This window comes from Argiope bruennichi, chromosome X2 (assembly GCF_947563725.1).
Source record: "Argiope bruennichi chromosome X2, qqArgBrue1.1, whole genome shotgun sequence".
Lineage (NCBI taxonomy): Eukaryota > Metazoa > Arthropoda > Arachnida > Araneae > Araneidae > Argiope > Argiope bruennichi.
Genome location: NC_079163.1, coordinates 23,313,604 through 23,336,191, shown reverse-complemented (window position 1 = coordinate 23,336,191; position 22,588 = coordinate 23,313,604).

The window sequence follows — 22,588 nt, the reverse complement described above, 5'->3', positions numbered from 1 at the left end:
ACGTAAACATGCATTGCAGTCGTAATATTTTGTAATCATGAAATTTGTAGTTTTATAAATTTATTTATTGGATAACTAGGCTAATTTTTTAATTGGTCAGTTTACAACCACCTTCTGTATATGCCTTAGGTTGCTGCCTAGTCGAAAATCCGCTACTGTGCTTGACATCTGCTTTAAAATTAAATATATTTTACGGCTCTTGATAAAAATAATAATGGTATCCAACAATCGTGTTGTCCACAATGAATAGCACATGAACAAATAATGTGAAATGGGTGGCATTGGAAGGTATTTCGATATCTAGGACAAAATAATTGTGTAAAAATTCCAAGCGAACATTTTTGCTTGCTGAGATGACTGGAAGAATCCCCACCGTATAATTAGTTTGATATCTTACGCGCGGAATGGTCAACCGTACAAGCTGGGCATGACATAGTTTCGAGGTCAATGTAAGTGACAGAATGAGAGAGAGAGAGAGAGAGAGAAACCTGCTTTTCTTCTTTCTCCCTTGTCTTCAGCTCGATCTAAAATAGCAGTTCGTAAGATCTGCTGATCAATGAACTAGTTCAAGGGCAAATGAATCGTTAGAAGATTAGCTCCCCTTTAGTGGAATCTTGCGCATCGAAAGCCAACGGTTTGCTGACTGCTGTTTTTCTTCTCCCTTTCTTATTCAATTGATGAACAACAAGTGCGCAGTTGAAATTTCAACGAAACGGAACTGAGCTCAATAGAGGCTCGGTTAAAATCATGGTTAGTTTGGAGATTTACATAATCAAGTGCACCTGCATTATAGAAAAATTGCACCTGATGCAAAATAGTAATTTCTCGCTCCCTTGAGGAAATTCCCTTTAAAAAAAAATTAACCTTCTGACATTTCGCTTATACGACGCACTCAAGGGTACTTAAATATCCCAGTTCCCCATTCCAAAGCTACTGAGTGACGCCACTACACCAAAAAGAAAATAAGAAATTTATTTAAGGAAAACGATAACAGGGTGATACAATAAAATTGATTTATTTCCTGTGTAAATCAATTATTATTGTAACGATTCAGCTTCTTCCCTGGGTGACCACTGTGACATTCCTTTTTCCCATACTCGATAATTTACATTCCGGGCCATTCTTCATCAACGAAACTCCCACAGTGTTAAGTGCCTCCAGATTGCCAAATGGAAGACCCTCCTTTTAAGTACGGTCGTCTGGCCAATTAGTGCTAATCCAGATAAGGAACCACACGTGCGTTTCCCAGGGAAATAAATCGTGTCTTCGAAAGGCGAGAGTGTCAAACACTCCAGATGTCCAGATGTCCTTCATTTTTCCCATTGTGGAGGGTGGATCATCAATGGACATTTCCCACGGGCGACCAGAGACGATTCAGGTTGTTCTGAATGGTGATTGGGTAACAGGGAGTGGACAGGAAAGGTGGAGTCTGAGAGAAAGATAAAAGGTGAGATTTTTCGGAAGAAGGGAGAGAGAGGAGCTTGGTATGAAGTGGACTTCTGAGAAAAATTCAACCCGAAGGGAATTCGGTGGATTCCTAGAGCTAACCCGGCAGTAGCCTGAGACGCCAACCGCCTGTTAGCTGTTCTTGTGAAGGCGTTTTCTCCAAATTTGTTCGAGGAACTATTCTTGTTTAAATTTCGTGCTATAAATAGCATCATTCATTTAACCTAGATGAGAAAGAGTTGTTTTTATGTAATAAAGCTGTAAATAAAGAATTTGATCATAACGCTACCTTTTATTGGATCGAGACTTTACATTATTTAGTTATTTGCATGTTTGGAAAGGCTATATAACCTAGTAGTTAAGTGTCTTCTTGGGATCGATGAGTTAAAGGTTCGAGACCTAACTCATCAGAGATCCGTCGTGTATGTGGATCTAATGAGGGTTAGAAATGTCGACAAGGATCTAATGTCCTGGCAGTGGTTTTTGGAGGAAATTTAGAGAGTGGAGTGCCATCGCAGGTGACCAGACCTTAAAATTTAAGAAGAAAAAGATCCCTCTTATAGATTAAAAATGGGAGTTTCATCACACTAAACAAAACTAAAGCTTATGCTCTTGTATGGTTACCAAAAGACAGAACTGAAATGGATCTCTTTCCTTGATTTTTGTTGGCACTGCTTATGAAATGAGGTTTATTTTAACTAATTACTTGATTAAGGATTACATAAAAAAAATTCCAGCAAACTATTTCAGAAGATGTTAGTAATATATACATAATGTTTGATAGTAGTGAATATTTTGTGTCTGCCATGTTATAAAATATCCACCATCTCCAATCGAACCTCCCCCCCCCCTTTGTAATAGTAGACTCATATTCTCAAATTCTTTCTACAGCATTTCACTTCCATAGCCGATTCTTTTCCTTTTAAGAACAAAATTTGTTTTCAACGGAATACAGTCTAGCTGCATTTGTTGTCCAACTTCTTAAATGAAAGTGAAGCCATCTAATAAGAAAGCTTCGCTTGTTTCAGAATCGCTTGTTTGCGTTATTAAATTTAAAATTAAAAATATCTGCTGCAAGATGAACTGGACTAATATCAGATTATTTCTTGTTCTAAAACTTATAGTGAATTAACTTTTCTTTAGCTAACAGGTTTTCAACATTTAGTGTTTTTAATGTTCCTGAACGGAACCATTTTGATTTAGCCTGAACTAGTTTATGAAAATTGGTTATTTATAACTACTTTCTGTGTCTCCAATTTAAGATATTAGTTGTTGTTTTTTATTTGACTATCGAATTCAGGCAATAAATCACTCCAATCTCAGTAACATTTTATTGAAACCGAAAAAAAATTCCTAACCTTATCTTTAAAGTATTATAGTAATATAAATTATTATAGCATTGCGTAGAATATAGTAGTAAAATGAATTGTTATAATATAAAATTATTATCTTGTAAAATGTAGTTAAGTAAGTTTTCTCTCTAAGGATACAATTACATGCTTTGCTATTTATTTTTTAACTGTGTAAAAACTCTTTTTTTTTTTTTCTAAAATAAATTATTAATGACATCTTAATATGAATACTTGTTCTTAACTACATCTAAATAGCTGTAGTTAAGAACAAGTAACGTAACGTAGAACAACAAGAATAAAGCGTAGATTTCTCAAAAAAAAAAAAAAAAAATTCCAAAACCACGTTTATGAATTTATTACATACTAGCCGCCTATGGCGACCAGCCGGTTCACCAATCTTAATGTTCTTTTAAATTTTAATAATTAAATAGGTTGAACCGGAGTTTAACCCCCTTCTTCGCCAAGTTGCGATAACGCGCCACAGTTGCCAATCTTTATTATGCACTATAATTGAACATCTGCTCCTTTGCTTTTGAACATTTCGCAAGGCCGTTGTTGGCGATTTTTAAAAATTGCGGCAAGCCGGGGGTTAAACTCCGGCCGTACCATTAAATATTTTACGCAATTCCAACTTTAAAATATTCTTCATCAAAATATTTTAAAACTTCAAATTTTGATAGTCATATAATTCACTCATAATATTATAAAGGCCTTCAATCATAACGTAATATGTATCTCTCTAATTTTCTGTTACACCTCGTAGAATTTAGGCTTTAAAATTAAAGTGTAAATGATTAATCTGCAATTAATATAATAATATTTTTTACTGAAACAAAGCATTTTTTTAATAATATAATTACTGATAACAGAGTCACTGAGCGTTTAAACTTTCTGGGCACTATAATAAGAATATCTTTCTTAATTTATGTGATATCTCAAGAATTTGTCAACAAAATTTTGTCAGATTCATCAGGAACAGATCGATTCATTACCAATGTTTAATTTCAAATGCATCAAACACTAAGAAAATAAAATGAATCGTTTAAAATAATCGGTCGAAAACAGGTTTTAAAAAACTACTTAAAAAACGATGTACTTAAAACTATAAGCATATACAAAAAATATATAACTAAGATAAATACAATTTAATTACAAAAGCAAGCAACTAACCTAAAAATAATTTAAATCATTGAAAACAGGCTAAAAAAAACTACTTAAAAAACGATGTACTTAAAACTATAAGCATATACAAAAAATATATAACTAACATAAATACAATTTACTTACAAAAGCATGCAACTAACCTAAAAATAATTTAAATCGTCCGTTGATAATGGTTGTCATGGCAACAATCGGAACACAATGCGCAGGCGTGAATTTTCTTCGCCAATTACGGTAATGCAAATGCGTGAATTTTTCGACGCCAGTTGGGGTAACGCTATGCAGATTAGACATTTTTAATTTCCTTTATTCTGTGTTATTTTAATTCAAAAGTACTTCAGAATGAATCTGAAACATGGATTAATTAACAATGTTTAATTTTAAATGCATAAAACATTAAGAAAATAAACAGAATCGTTTGAAATCATCAGCCGAAATTCATTTAACCTTAGCCTCATTACTGTTGGGAGAAAAAAAATGCTGAAGCCTTACTCATTTGGCGGTGGGGAAAATGGAAGATTTTTTTGGCGGGAAAGTTAGTTTTTAATTAATAATTAAAATTGTAATTAAAATTTCAAAAAAAGGTACCCCAGGTGCACATTCTCGACCTCTAAGGTATACATGTACCAAATTTGATAGCCGTATGTCAAATGACCTTGCCTGTAGAGCGCCAACACACACACACACACATTGAGCTTCATTATAAGTATAGAAGTGTTTATTTCATGGACTAATATTTAATAAGATTACGATAAAAGTCTAGACCATAAGATAATTCAAATTCAGTAAGTCTTTCCTATCGACAAGAAATTCAGGAAAAGATAGGGAGAGTAAAATTCAAAACAATTGTAAAATTATATGCGATTTCCTATAGCATATGTGCAGAAATTTAGAATAGATTGAAAATTAGCATGAAATCACTGACAGTGCTTCTACAAAAATAAGTAGCAATTTGCTTCCTTTACCTTTATCTTTACTTTACTTATCTTACCTTTATCTTAATAAAGTCTTTAGTTCTTGACACTTGTTTAATACGTGTTCTTGACATTTGTTCAATCATATCAAGTGTTTAAATACGACGGCAAATGAATCAAAACAGAATAAAATATGACTTGATATGATTGAACAGGTTTTCCTACTTAGAATAAATGAATTCTGAATTAATTTAAGTGATTTTTAGCAGTTTCATATTGAACAGATATGCTTTTTTTTTTGAGAATTTTAAATATAATTAATATGAGTTCTTTCGTATTTTGACGAGAGTACTTGTTATTTTCTAGAAAAATTAAATTTTAATGCACATTTCTTGGAAGAACTTCAATGTAAGAAAGCACTCAGCAACATGTTACAAGTACTGGATTGTGGAAAAAGCAGTCGAGTAAAAAGCATATTTTTTGCATAAAAATTTACTTTTACTTTAAAATTGGTTAGATTAATTGTTCTTATACAAATATAATAAATATATACACATTATATATATATGTATTCAATTATTACTAACGTTTGCCGAATTCTCTCAATCATATGAAATTATTGCAATTATCACTACTGAATGGTTTTTAAGAACGAATTGAAAAAATAAGCGTCTCAAAAGAAATTGTTATTAAAATACCATCATAAATATATAAAACGATAAGTTGCATTGTGTATGCCTTGACAATATAATTTGTATTTGATTTTGTATTTGATAAATCACGATTGGAAATATTTTTAATTGATATTTGAAGAATTCTCGAGTCTAATTTTTGTTTTTCAGTAAATTCTTTCTTGATTATTTATCCTAATCAAATTAAAATGGCAATGTATTTTCAATAATTAAAAGACATATAATTATGGAAGATAAATTCTCTGTAGCAGTTTAAAGGGGAATGTTGAAAACATTTGATTCTGATCTGCACGAATGTTCTTAACTTATATAGTTTTCGCTCAGAATTTAAGTCAGGCTTTGAGTGGTTGATTATTATTTGGAAAAAATAGTATTAATATTGTTATTATTCAATAACAACAATGAATCAGATTTTAATTAATTGTTTATAATCAATAGCAGTAATAATCATCTATTTTACAATTATAATTTTTAAATAATTATAACAGTAAAATCGATTATCTTGTAGTAGTTTTCAATGCATTCATATACTGTTAGATGGCAAATTAGTGCTTTAAGGCTTTCGATTCCTTAAAATGATCGAAAGGGAAGCAAGAAATATATGACATTTGATTTATATTTAAATGCGAATCTTCAAAAGCTTATTGGTTACCAGTCATTTTTAGGCGGTAATAATCATCCATATCTTTCATTTAGTCATCGATACAATATTTTCAGGCAAAATAAAACAGTCCTTCTATCACACATTGAATCATTTTCATTACTGATGTACATTTCTTCACTGCTTCACTTTGTTGCTAAAGAGTATGTTGTGGAAGACAATTGTACTATTAAAGGAGTTAGGAAACAAGTGAAAGAATTAAATGTTAATTACATTCATTAAAAACAACCACATTAAACTGAGTTCAATATTCTTTCTGTGTATTCTGTTTTGTTAAATTTACATTAAACTGAAAATTATACCTCATTTTATTATATTGCAATAGCATTATACACATGTAAAAATAATTTTTACAAATATCTCCAGTATAGCAAAGTTATAGATGAATTCTGTTTTTAATAAATTTTTTAAAAGCTCATTTCTCTCATCTTATTTATTACTAGCCGCATTTGGCGACCAGCCGGTTCACCAATCTTAATGTTCCTTTAAATTTTAATAATTAAATGGGTTGAACCGGAGTTTAACCCCCTTCTTCGCCAAGTTGCGATAACTCGCCAAAGCTGGCAATCTTTATTATGCACTATAATTGAACATCTGCTCTTTTGTCTTGAACTTTTCGCAAGGCCGTTGTTGGCAATTTTTAAAAATTGTGCCAAGCAGGGGGTTAAACTTCGGTCGTACCATTAAATATTTTACACAATTCCAACTTTAATAGATTCTTCAGCAAAATATTTTAAAATTTCAAATTTTGATAGTCATATAATTTACTCATAATGTTATAAAGGCCTTCAGTCATAACGTGATATGTATCTCTCTAATTTTCTGTTACCCCTCGTAGAATTTAGGCTTTAAATTAAAGTGTAAATGATTAATCTGCAATTAATATAATAATATTTTTTACTGAAACAAAACATTTTTTTTAATAATATGATTACTGATAATAGAGTCACTGAGCGTTTAAACTTTATGGGCACTAAAGAATATCTTTCTTAATTTATGTAATATCTCAAGAATTTGTCAACAAAATTTTGTCAGATTCATCATGAACAGATCGATTCATTAACAATGTTTAATTTTAAATGCATCAAACACTAAGAAAATAAAATGAATCGTTTAAAATAATCGGTCGAAAACAGGTTTAAAAAAAACTACTTAAAAAACGATGTACTTAAAACTATAAGCATATACAAAAAAATATATAACTAAATAAATACAATTTAATTACAAAAGCATGCAACTAACCTAAAAATAATTTAATTCATTGAAAACAGGTTAAAAAAACTACTTAAAAAACGATGTACTTAAAACTATAAGCATATACAAAAAATATATAACTAACATAAATACAATTTACTTACAAAAGCATGCAACTAACCTAAAAATAATTTAAATCATTTGTTGATAATGGTTGTCATGGCAACAATCAGAACACAATGCGCATGCGTGAATTTTCTTCGCCAGTTACGGTAACGCAAATGCTTGAATTTTTCTACGTCAGTTGGAGTAACGCTATGCAGATTAGACATTTTTTATTTCCTTTATTCTGTGTTATTTTAATTCAAAAGTACTTCAGAATGAATCTGAAACATGGATTAATTAACAATGTTTAATTTTAAATGCATCAAACATTAAGAAAATAAACAGAATCGTTTGAAATAATCGGCCGAAAAATGTTAACCCTAGCCTCATTGCTGTTGGGAGAAAAAAAACCGAAGCCCTACTCATTTGGCGGTGGGGAAAATGGAAGATTTTTTTGGCGGAAAAGTTGGCGGTGGGGAAAATGGAAGATTTTTTTGGTGAAAAAGTTGGCGGTGGGGAAAATGAAAGTTTTTTTTTTGGCAGGAAAGTTAGTTTTTAATTAATAATTAAAATTCTAATTAAAATTTCAAATAAAGGGCCCCCAGGTGCACATTTACGACCTCTAAGGTATGCATGTACCAAATTTGATAGCTGTATGTCAAATGACCTGACCTGTAGAGCGCGCACACACATTGAGCTTTATTATAAGTATATAGATTTCTGTTCTTTTCTCCTTTTATTTACTATTTATTTTATTTTCTCCTTTTATTTATTATTTTATTTCTTTTCCCCTTTTATTTATTATTTCTTTTCTTTTCTCATTTAATTTATTCTTTTCTTTTCTCATTTTATTTATTTACTTTTCTAGAACGCAGTATTAGTCATTTCTTTAAAGAAAACAATAATTAGGGCCATGAGCATTTCCCGTTGAAACTTTGTTCCTTTATCAGAGACATAGAGTATCATTCTCAAACTGACATTGATAGATTACCAAATACCATAGGTAACCATCGCGTCATATATTATCTACAAATATAAAGTTTAAAATGTGACAATAATTCCAAAAAATAAGAGCAGGTAGAATTAGATAAAGAGTAAGCACAGATGTGACAAAGTACATCTGCCACTATCTTCAAATTTGGAAACGAGGGCCAAATTAAACTCTAAAGGACTCCTTATGTAATATAAGTTTCGGAACCTTGTTTCCTTTCCAAAATGCAATTTTTTAATGACTTTAATACAATGTAAGCAGCTTTTAAGTAACAAATATAGTGACAAACTTAAATAACAAAGCATTTAAATTTCGTTTGAATAACGACAGAATTGTTTAAAAAAACCTTGACTTGTTTTTGACCATTTGTTTAATCGTTCACCTTTTTATTTTAATATTTAGCGTATAAAAAATAATTTGAAATTAATTTTAAACAAAATTGTATAAAAATTACGGAACATTTTAATGCATCATGAATAATCAACTTCAAAGTTTGCCAAGGCTGTTAACTAATAAGAAATTTTACAAGCAGAAAAAAACCTACGCTGATTTGCAAATGATTTTATATACATGAAAAGATTTTAAGAATAATGTTTTAAAATTTAAATTATGTTTGTATTTAATTTAAATATATGAAAAATCCCTGAAAATACCACAAAACGTCTAATGGCTTCAGGGCCGTCCAAAGTCGAGGGAGTCCTAGGCAGTTGCTTATTTTACTTATTTGATAATCCTACCTTGCAGGAGATAAGTGGCGTTAGATAAATAACCGTATCCTTGAAATTCCGATGAGTTTGGAGTAGAAACAAATGTTAAACAAAGCAAAAAAGGGGAAATATTTTAAACCTTGAAACGGACGTCATGCTATAAAATTTATTACCCATGAAATAAGCTATTCAGTCGCGAACAGAAAGGACTATGCAGGTTAAAGGTTAAACAATTCTTTTTCTCTAAAGGGAGCAGAAATAAAGACAGACCGACAAAATAACTGAACCTTGAGCAAACAAAGAAGCAACAACAACTATTAATTTAACAAATATGGAGTGTTTTAGTAGCTTATTACAGAATGATGACTTTGATAGATTATAAGTAACTCGTGATACATTCCATAAAGTAGATACGACTCCTGGCTCACAAATTCAAAGAAGTTGATATAAAGATCCTATCACTTCAAAAAATTCCAATTTTCATCGAAAAAATTACTTTTGATAAAAAAAAAATGTTAATGAAATACGCAAAGGTTTATAAAAAATGGCATTTAGAGAAGTGAAAAATGGTAGATGATTTAGTAGCTGCAAGGCAACATTGAAAAGGATACAAACTTATATAAAAAATATTATTTGAAAATTCTAATAAATTTATTAATGAATGCAAATAATGCCATTCATATTAAAATATTGGACTTAAAGTATGTAAATTTTTTGAAAAACTTTCTGAAATAGTTATATTTTTTTTAATTTTTGGGTAACAAAAATATACTGATTACATTACAAACTTTTTGAAAAGTTGGAAAGTAAGGGTTTTTTGCCTAAAAAGAGGTATAAAACAAAAAATCCTTTACTTTAGAGGTTTATCAAATAATTAGCTTAAAATTTTGCAGATAACGTAAGAAATATTTTACCGAGTTCCTGAACTAAAATATATTATATCCACTCTTTAAATATTGGTGTTCGACTGATAAATAACAAGAAATTTTCAGTTCAGTTAACTTTTTTCTCATTTTGAAGCATTAAAACAACTAAATAATATTTCTAAATGTGTATATTACTTCTTCTGATGTTTAGGAACTACAGTATTATTAATATACAGTATTACTTAAGAAATATTATAAATTTGAACAAAAATAGGTAATAGATTTCAATTTCTGAGATTTTTCGTCAAAAAAAAAAATTCTACCAAACATTAGAATTTGTGAAAATGATATTTAAAGATGAAAATAGCATTAAAAGAGATAAATGTGAACCTAAAAATCAATATATATTTTAGTTCATAAAAGTTAGTTTTTAGTTTAGTTTTTAGTTCCCAAAAAAGGGGCTTAAAAACAAAATTAAAACGGTTGCATAAAGAATACTGTTCAAGCATTAAGAATATTAAATAAAAAAAATTGTATTTTCGGAAATAATCAACGTTTTCACATAGTCCTATGCATTAAGTATATTAACATAGTCATCTGCATTAAGTATATTAACATAGTCATCTGCATTAAGTATATTAACATAATCATCTGCATTAAGTATATTAACATAATCATCTGCATTAAGTATATTAACATAATCATCTGCATTAAGTATATAAAAATTAAATGTAATTTCTGGAACAATGTTGCTGAAAAACTGATATAATTAATATTGAGAATTTTCCTTTAGATTGAGGAACGGATTTTGCTAGCTATATGCCTTTGTTTATAGAAAATATTTCACTTTTCAATGCTCTATAAATGCTATATAAGAAGTGTCAAGCTACATATTTTTGTATTTTCTGCAGATCCTTTTTTTTTAATCCTCGAATGATGTGGATAATAGAAAAAATAGTTTATTTAGGTGAACTTATTTCTAATTAACATCTAGACTTAACAATATCTTATAACTTTAAACGAGCAATTCTTGCATATATATAAATTTATTTCTTGTATCTAGAAAACGGCTGTAATGATTTGGATCAAATTTTATATTTAGATAAGGCTTTGCATTTTAAGTTTATCTATATAGATACCTTTCCTAAAAAACGGATTTCACACACAAAACTTTTATAACTATTAGAATAAATATATTTAATTTCCATTTCGCCGTGTGGGCTGTGCAGTGTAGTGGACAGAACAGCATAAATGCTGGGGGTGTTGCAGGTTGCTCGAATCATGCTTTTTGCTTTATTTTTCTCTTATGTATTTATATTTAATATTTTTGCTTTTTAAGTTTATATATATGGGTATCTTTCCTGAAAAAACTAAATTTTACAAACACACACACACAAAAACCATTTTTTTAAACTAACTTTTAGAGCAATTTTCTATCGGTTCTCATGCTGACATTGTCATCTAGCGGCATCTCAGACCCGATTTCACCATTTAAAACTGAGTATAAGTTCAAAAATAAAAGTAATGATAGATAAATTGCAAAATGATTACTGTAATATAGCATATTATTTCGAATAACATGTTAAACTAAGTGCATTCATGATTTTTTTTAATCAGTATGTGATTCGTATTTAAATATTTTTTTCCGAAAAAACATGATTTTACAAAAAAAAAAAAAAAAAAAAAAAAAAAAAAAAAAAAAAAAACTACCGAGTGAGTCCCGGTTTTCTAGATATTATTATTAATAATTTAAAAATAAGATTCTACATTAAATCAGAATTTTTAGAATACATCACTTTCTACCAATTTCTATGCATTCCTTGAACAACAAAGTTCAAAAAGGTTTATTATAAAATAAATTTTAATTAAACAAAAAGGAAAACATAAATCATTTGAAGTTCTTAATCTAATTTTCTTGTACTCACAGCTTCCTCATTTCTCTATCTCGCCTGACCTGACGAACAATGGAGAGATTAAATATGAAGAGACATGACTGCTAAGTAATTCTTAATTGCATTGACCTGCAGTTAAATATTTCTAGGTATTTTCACTTACTTAAAGTGATTTTCTTTTCTTTGAAGAATATATAAAAATAGCACAGTTGTAGTTAAGGTTGTAAGCTAACATGTACGATAACGATACCAGCAGTAACCCTACCAGGTTGTTATGAAAAAACAATCAATCTTGCCTTATTCAATTACTGCAAACATTTGTTCTCTGACTCGCATGCATCAATCCGAAGAAAGGTTCATAATGATGGGGGGAGGGGAGAAATGTATAAACTTCCGCACAAAGGGAACTTATATTCGTGACATTGCAATTAACAAAATTATTAAAAAGCAATTTCTTATAAATGGGAAGCTAAACAATAAATAGATAAATATTTCCTGCCAAAATTTATTATAACTTTTCGTTATAAATGTGTAAATCAAAATACAACTCACAGACATTAACGTTCCTGATTTGATCAATAAATAAAAAAAAAAGTTTTATCTCATGGAAACAATTACAATAATTTAAAAATGAATTCCACACTGAGAAAAGGTAAATATGCATCATATTTTTGCTCTGTGACTCAAAATTTGTACGCCAGTATGTACAATATCAATAGTAACCGACCAGGCTGTTATGAAATATCGATCAATCTTGCTTTATTGAATTACTGCAAATATCTGTTCTCTGATTCGAAGGTATGAAGCCGAAGGAAGGGTCATAAAGATGGGGGGAAATGTATAAACTTCAGCACAAAGAGCACTTACATTCGGAACATTACAGCTAAAAAAGTTATAAAGCTAAAGTAATTTGTTATAAATGGGATGCTAAGCAATAGATAAATTAGTATTTCCTGCCAAAATGTGACTTTTTTTTTTTATAAATGTGTAAATAAAAATACAACTTACAGATACTGGCATACTGGCTTTCCGGATTCAATCAATAAATTTTTTTAAAAAAAAATCTAATCTCATGGAAACTATTATAACAATCTAAAAATTAATTCTACATTAAGCAGTGGTACATATATGCATCACATTTTTGTTCTATGACTCGAAATTTAGTCAATTTTGACTCTATCTTTAGTAGGCATAAAAATGTATTTTTGTCACACAACTGTCTAATCCTTTGCTTCAAAGAGAGCCTAGACATCATAGACATAATCTTGTATTTGAAATTATGAATAGAATACAAGCAGAATTTGAGTATCAATTATTTTATAAATATTTCTTAGCTTTTCATTTTTTTTTATTTTATTTTTTTTTTTTTTTTTTTTTTGTCAGTAGAAGCTCATGGTCTACATATTTATTTTTTTATGTTTTTCGAATCCTTTGTAGCATAAATAAACTAACTACCCAAAATAAAATATAAGTTTAAAATAGATTTTTAAAATTATTTCCGCTATATTTTATTCACTATATTATACAGAATTGCTTAGTTGATATTTCAAATTTAAAAAAAATGCTCTGTCTAGATAGGTTTAATGGTAATTTTTTGTTCAATTTAATCTATTAGAGAAATAAAAAAAATAGGATTTTGTTATTCCTTGTTATAGAATTTACCAGCTATGTAGCCAGACCAGATGTAAAATCGTCAAAGACATCTATCTGGCTTATGACGAAATGCCATTTTCAACCATCATATTATAGGCTGAAAATTTTAATGAGATTTTAATAGCATGTAAATATGAAAGACAAGATGAAGACCCCAGATTTTATATTGTGTTATTAATGACATTTTAATAGCATGAAAATATAAAACAAAATTTGTTGAATATTGTATTATTTGTTTTTAACAGATCTTATTTCTCATTCCAGCACTGGAGGAGAGTATAAAACATCATAAAACTTCATTATGATTTTTACAAATGTGAGTTTAATCTGGTGGCATATTAAGGTGTATGTATATACTTGAAACTTCGAAAATCGTTCAAAATATCGAATATTTTTTATTGCTTAATAATGTTGTCTGATCCTTTAGCTTTCAAACGATACTAAGATGTTGTCAATATTCGAAATATTTCTCGAGTTATAATTATTTTTCTTGAAGAGCTTTGTTTAAAAACTCTAGTTACGGTGTTTTTAAAACTCATTTTATGAAGAATGGTATTTTTCCACTATGTTGCTTCATTCAAACAATCATAACTCAACAAGAAATGAACCAAATACATTATTTATATATCAAAATAATCTGTATGAAATAGCGGATGTTTTGTGCCTCAATCAAAGTTATATTTATAGAAATAAATTTTTTATAACTATTTAAAAGTTAAAATGACAGAAAAAAATCTCTCTTTTTCTATTCATTGTTGATGAAAAAATTGTTTAAAAAAACTATATATTTTTATAACTTGATTGAGGCAGACAATATGGAGACTAATATTATTCATAATTTCCAACTAGAATTATGTGTCTGTGCAAATTAGAATTTAAGATATCATGTTTCAAAAAATAGGCTAATTAGTTCATTAAATATTATTTAATTAATTAATAATTAGTATAATGTGGTTTTTTCTCACTGAAATGAGTTCAAACATATATTAATGACCTACTGTGAAGAAACTGGACTTTTAAAGTTAAAATTTAAAAAAAAATCTTCAAGTGTGTACATACACCTTAAATGGCATACATTACAAAAATTCATATTAATGCTTTCTAATAATAAAAATGCAGATTTTAAATTTAAGATATTTTAATTAGAATTTTAGAAATATTTCCATCTCGAAATTAAAACCATTGTTCTTTAAGGTCTTTAAGATTGTATTTAAAACTACTTATTTATTACATATACTGAAATGTTTTTTATTTGCATAGTAATATCAAAGAATAAAATGTTTTATCCATTTAAAATATTAGTATTAAAAAGTGAAGGAAAATGGGGGGGAGGGGGAAATCAGAATTTCAGTCTGGTGTAGATGTTAATCTGTTTAGATTGGTATCACAAAAAAGAACCTTAAATATGCAGTAAATAAAAAAAATAAATAAGAAAAACTTGTTGTTTTTGTAGTTCATTCGTTCTTTACTTGGAGGTTTGATATTTATTTCAAAAGTTCGTAATTGAATATAATTAGAGAGGAGGATTCAGTAGCAGATACAAATAATAAATTTCAAAAAACTGAACAGAACTATCCATAACGATAAAATCTTCACAAAAAGTACGAAAGAAATAATTAACTATTTTCCAGCAATTACTTCCTGACTACAAAGGAAATATCAAAACATATCTTTCCGACTTCAAAAAGCTTTAAAAAAAATTAAATTGCAGCAGAGGACCTTAAAAATATCTATTGTTATGGATGAGGAAATAACTCTTATTTCTCTTAATTATGCTTTAGTAAAGTTTTAACGGAAATAATATTCAGCCTGAGTTTGCATAATTGAATTTCGTGACGATTCATTTACGTAAATTCATAATGGATATTCAAGAAGAGACAAAAATCCGATTACCTTGAAATCCCAAAAATAAGAAATACACTACTGTGATCAAAAAGAATGGTCAATGCTTCATTTGAAATATAATTTCGAGAAAAATTGTTTGCAGCTCTTATAAGATATTTTCATGATTATATAAACATATGGTAAACATAATATTTGATTTCCTATTATAGTCTGAAATTAATATCTTAATGAGGTCAGAATTTTGATTTCGCCCATTTCTCCAAACTGGCAAATGAAAGTAAGCAAAGTATATCCATTCAAGCTGATTTCCACAATGCAATTTTTGCAACAAATTTATATGAAATATTTCAAAAAGTCTTTAAAGATAGGGGTTTATCAAAAACAAGGAAATTTGAATGTTACAAAATTTAGCTTAGTTATATTAACGTCTCGTTGTAAAGCAACGCTAGGGCAATTTTGGGACGGACCTCATAATTTTGAACCGCGATCAGATGACAAGAACAACACCTGAACTGGCACCCCCCTCCTCTCCCTACCACACCACACCAGCTGGATGACGTTTGGCCCTGACAGTTTTAACGTGCAACAGACCCCCTTACACGACGGTTCTTCGGTGCAATCGGGTCTCGAATATCAAACCCTACGGCTCGCGAGCCGAGACCTTACACCAGACCACCGCGGCCCCATTACAAAATTTAAAGAATCCATCATAGATAAATCACACTCAGGTAGACCATCTACTTTGTAGAATCATTAACATGTTGTTCAAATCAGAAGGTGTCTGTCGATTGCCGTTAAACAACTAGAAACAGTGTTGAATAAGTTCTTATATCTAAAACGACTTGAATTTTTGTGGAATGGCATTTATTGTTGTGAATTGATATTTTAACATGATAGTGCGCTCATTATTCGTGAATTTTGGCAAAAAATGCAAGAAATAGGGAGCCACAATCTCGGTATTTACCAAATAAAGCAACATGCAATTTTTTTAACATATGAATTACGAAAAATAACTCTTTTTGGTCATCGCTTTGAGTCTACTGATGCAATGAGAGAAAATTCTCTACGACCTTTCAAGTGGTTTCATAAATCAAATGAATAGCCTTAATAATATTAATTTTTATTCATATTTTTAAAGAATCTCAGATAGCTTGGCAGCGTACTGATTCTGTTTGGGAATAGAAAAAACGTACTGATTCTAATTACCAGGAAAAGAAAAAGTCGGCAAATTTGCAATCACTAGAAGTGGCGGCACATCGCAAGAAAACAGTAGTATGAGTTAGATATATATAACGAATGGAATTAATGTGGTTATAACTATCAGGTGAGAATTTATTGAGTTCCAGCATTAAATGATTGTTGGAGCTTCCCGCATAAGACAATACATTTCAGAGATGGTTGCAACTTTTAAGATTCTTAACATCACAGGACCAAAGATGTATTGCGAATACTTCATGGAATGCATTAAGACCACTTATAAGAAATGCTGCCACGGTTTTAAACCTAGTGAATGATAGACACCAGCAATTTCTAAGCAGGGCCATACATGTGAACCGGACAACACTATACAAATTGACAGCCATGTTTTCAGGAGGGCACATTAAATGCAAGTTTCTCTGCTCCGTGTATTCTAACAAATATAAGTAATTTTATCCAATAGAAATCTTTAGTGCTCTTTCATATCTCTTTCATTCATGTGCAGCAAGTTCTGTTTTTGTTTGCAGATTAATGTAACTTTTTAAGAAATCCGACAAAAAAGAAACCTATATTTTTCTTCTTTTAACTTCTATTTGCAATAAACTTAAATTATTTTCATTATAAATATCAAATATGACTGGCTTAAATGAAAATTGTTTTTATTGCGCTAGAATCATTATTTCCCGCATAATAAAACAACAGCACATTCAAATTTATGCGCTAACTAACTAAAAAAATAATATTAAATAATAAAAACAACATCTATTTAAAACGAATAAAAATATATTAATGATGAAATATTCGTAATTTAAAGCATAATATTAAGCAACAGTAGAAGGGGGAATATATATTTCTGGGATCCATTGTTGAAGGACTCCATTTAAACAAATGGTGGCATATATTAACTTTCTAAGCTAATTATAATGGGTAAGAGTGAACAAAACTAATGCTGCATTCTGGGAGCCATTTTCCATTGTTACACCACTGTATATTTTTCATGTTTTCAAAATGGATCCTTGAAATTTTATTGCCAGACATCTTAAGTTTACGCTATGCCTTTGAATCTGTCATCAAAAGTTTCGAACTTACACCATTCCATTGTGTATAGAGGGCTGCATTATGGAAAAACTGAATATCCAGAAAATGTTTGCGATGGTCACAATTCGCATTTTCATTTGATTATATCAATTATTTTCATTTTAACAAGATACAGCTTATTTTATTACAGAATTAAAATTAGGACTATAATTATAAACATTGCAGTAAGTAATCTTTTCACTTTTGGAAATAAACGAGAAAAAAAAAGTTGATGGAATGTTACTCAGTTGACCGGCTTATAGGCTTTCTTCAGTCACTAAATGAAAGGATACGCTCCAGTGCTCAACAAAGAGCTTGGCATTCAAGTCTCCGAGGAAAAAAAAAAACTAAAAAAAAACATACAGGGAGGGAATGCATCTTGTCTCGGTGCAGTTTTGACCCCTAGAAGGACTGAGCGTGACCATGAGCAGTCCACTGCTATGCAGTCTCTTTCTTGTAAAATGAGTAGTCATGGGTCATCTGTCTCCTGAACACTGGATCTTACAACTTATAAACATGTGTCTGTTGTTTTCAAAATCATGTATTCATTTTGTTTAAATCCGTATCATTATGAGGACGGATCTCATCAATTTTAAATGCTTCTCATATTTCATCTTCTCTGCTTCATGAAATTCATAAACTTCTTGAAGCGAACCGAATGAGAAATAATAGCATCGAACAAGTTTAACCTGTCTTGTTATTTTGGGATACCAAACATTAATTGTGGAAAGAAAATACAGCATAAATACAGGCAAATATGCTTATGAAATAAACTTTTGAATTTGCTATATTTCAGGAAAAAAATATGATTGGTTGCGTAATCATTAAGATGCTTTAAAGCCTTATGGAAATTAGTTTTGTTCTTAAAAGGCAGTATACAGCCCTTTTATCGGCTGATGATTATTGTTTTTATATCATTTTTATATCACTCAGACTATTTGTATATATCTATATAGGAGGAAACCTTTCTTGGTCCGATTAAATAACCTTTTCTATTACTGTTCTATGTAAAAAGTATTAAGAATTGGATGCAAAAGACAAGTAGAAAAAAGTCGTATTGGTCATTATACAAGTTTTTTTTATGACATATAAGCAAGACTTTTTTCTTATAAAAACATATACATTTCATCCATATATTTTATTATAATTTTTAATCAATATCTTAAGTACTGTATAACTTTTAATTAATGTAACTTATAGTAAATACTTAGTTTTAAGTTCCATTGGGAATTGTTTTATGGAGAGTTCTTTCTTGAGCACATGTGAACAAAAAAAAAAAAAAAAAGCAAAATGCTTTTAAAAAATGTGCTTACATTTTTATTTTTCCAATTTTTTAAAATATTTTATAAGTGAAGTATTTCATTTTTAAGTAATATATCTTAATGCAAGGGAACACTGAAGAAACCCCACCAAGATTTTTTGTTTTATTGTTCACATTGAAATAATATTCTTTAATTCATTTCAGAATAAATAGTATGTACAGTCATAAAGTATTAGCTCAATTTAGACAACTCATTTGCAATAATTAGATAGATAATGTGACTGTTAATTAAATAAATCATCAATGAAATGAGCAGTAAAACTGTCATTGTCTTGGACAATCTTGAAGGAACGAAAAAAAAAAGTGAAAAAAAATACAAAACTGGCAGTTATTAACTCTTATTAGTATACTGGTGACACCATATTTTAATGAGTCAGTTAAAGTTCGTGATTTTTTTCAATACATAATTTATTTTTATATTTGTTTACTGACCTCCTTTGAATTCTCTTTTTTAATAGTACTCTTTCATTATTCTTTCAAAATAATATTTTCATTTTTCAGGAATGAACATCTTTTAAATCATGGCCTAATCATGGCCAATTTTTTCCATTTTGCTTAAATAGCATTTGTCATTCTGTAGAATATCTAGATATTATGTACAGTGATGAGGTAAAGTATACAATACTTCTATTTCATACTTTGCTTAAAATCGCCAGGCATTCAACAAAATGCCACTATTTCATCTATAGCTGGTAATATATACATATTAAAAAAAAATTTAATTTCATATTTTGCCTAAATAGCATTTGTCATTCCGTAGAATGTCTAGGTATTATATACAATACTTAGGTAAAGAATACAATATTTCTCCTATTTCATACTTTGCTGAAAATCGCCAGGCATTCTATAGAATGACACCATTTTATCCATTGCTGATAATATATACATATTAAATTTTTTTTTAAAAAAAATGGTTTTATCCTTCTCTGAGTCTTGATTTAAAACTGTACATTCATGGCAAAATTTTACAAAAGTGATTAAGTCAATTCGTGCTTATGTGATGCATGAAATCTAATATAAAAAGATATTCAATCAGTCAATGGAAACTATGCTTCTGAAAACAACAACATGCCTCCGTTGGAAATGAAGTGTATTAAACAATGAAATATTACTCGTGCTGACATCTATTGATACAAATATAACTTATTTGTAATTTAGTTTTGAGTTTGACATTTTTTTGTCTCAAATTGTTTCATGCGAATACGAAAATCTGAAGTGAATTGAATTTTTGATAAATGGCATGGTATATGCTCATACTTACCTTTTAAAAATCTTCATAATTTGATTTCAATATTTATAAAATATGGAGTACTATTTATAAATTTTGTATTTTGTATTTTTACTCTCGTATCCTTTTTGTATTTATATACTGGAAAACTTTTTTGTGTTTATATACTCATGTATTCACTTTATTTTTATGAACTATTTGAGTACTTGTATACTTAATGATAAACTTTCTAATTATTTCAATTTATCATTGACTATTAAAGCCTTGCCTTGAAACAAGTGGATAAACGCAGAGATTCATTCAAAAACTGAACAAAAGCTAGACGCACTAAATGTTCACCAGAGGTTTTTGGTTGAAAAGAAGAATAAAACTGTATTTTTCTTCTTTTTCCTGTATAAAATATTTATGTTTTGTGATATTTATGTATTATGTTTATGTGAAAATCTGAATTGAATTGAATTTTTGATAGATGGCATGGTATATGCTCATACTTACCTTTTAAAAATCTTCATAATTTGAATTCAATATTTATAAAATATGGAGTACTATTTATAAATTTTGTATTTTGTATTTTTACTCTCGTATACTTTTTGTATTTATATACTGGAAAACTTTTTTGTGTTTATATACTCACGTATTCACTTTGTATTTATGAACTATTTGAGTACTTGTATACTTAATGCTAAACTTTCTGATTACTTCAACTTATCATTAACTATAAAAGTCTTGCTTTGAAACAAGTGGACAAACGCAGGGATTCATTCAAAAACTGAACAAAAGCTAGACGCACTAAATGTTCACCAGATGTTTTTTTTTTTTTTTTGAAAAGAAGAATAAAACTATATTTTTCTTTTTTTTCCTGTATAAAATATTTATGTTTTATTTTATATTTCAATTACATGTATGTAATAAATATTTTTAATGCTGTTTATTTTAAACATAAAATTACCTCTACTTTATTTTACAAATCCCGTGAATCTTTCATTTTCCCACGTTTCTCAAAAACTAATTATTGAAATTTTTATTGTTTAAGATCAACTTCCTTCCCGTCTGGCATCAAGAACCCCAAAAAATTGCCGGACTGCAAACATCCCGGTATTTTCTCGTTTCGAAAGCAAATTAGCTGTGACCGTGTTACTAGTTTCCTTTTTCTGCCTGGAGACTTCTCCGTGATCCGTGTCGCTTTGCACTCAAGCTTTCAGTGATGACCTTCGTTAGTAGTCGAAACTACTTTCTGAGGATTTTAAAAATATTTCTTTATGAATAGTAAATAGTTGATAGAATTCTAATGCACTATCAAATTATGCAAATATTTATAACTGTAAAATATAAGTGCAATTAGAAAAAGTTATATATATTTTGTCCATAAATCAGATAGGTGTATTTTACTGCTTTTCAGAAGATGCTTCAATTTATTAAGAAGGAAAAAATACAATGAATTAATAATCATGAATTTTTGATTGATAAAATTTTTTTACGAGTTGAATTAATTTAATATCAACTACAAAGTTTAAAACTTGAAAACTGTGTTAAAAATCGGGTATACAAGAGAACCATTAACATATTTCATGCTGCTCAATTTTGAAGCTCTTCTAAAATTCTTTCTCTGCAGAACGGATTCTACAACGACCATAAAGAAAGCAAATGTATATAATTCAAATATTGCAATAAATATACACACACAGTGTGTGTGTGTATTGATTGTAAAACAGATTAGTATGTTTAACTACTTTTTCTGTAGACGTCTCAATCAATTAAAAGAAATAAATACAACGAATGACGGATTAATGATTATTTGTTTCCAGCATTTTACTAAAATCCTTTTAAGAGTTGAATTTTTTAATACAAAGCTCAGGTCCTCAAAACTGAATACGAAAGACAAATTTGAAAGCATTTCATGCTGCAATGAAGGGAAAATTTGCTATTATTTTCATATAATGCTCTTTCACTGTGGAATCCGATGCTATAACAACCATAAAGGCAGCAGATGCGTAAATAAGCTCTGTAGATTTATTTGTATGATTAAAGAGTGCAAGAATTCCTAGATTTCAACAGCATTTATTATGTTTGGGAACAAAACCTTTCTCTGAATACTTTGGGCACAAATTTCACAAATAAGCGGAAATGTAATCACATGGTAGAAAACTAACGGAAAAGTGGCTGAACTAATAAATTAAACTATTTGAAATTTTAATATTGCTAAAGGTGCGATTGGAGGTTGCTGTTAGTTGATATTATAATTATATACCCATTATTACGGACTATTAAAATATTTCTAGTTATTTC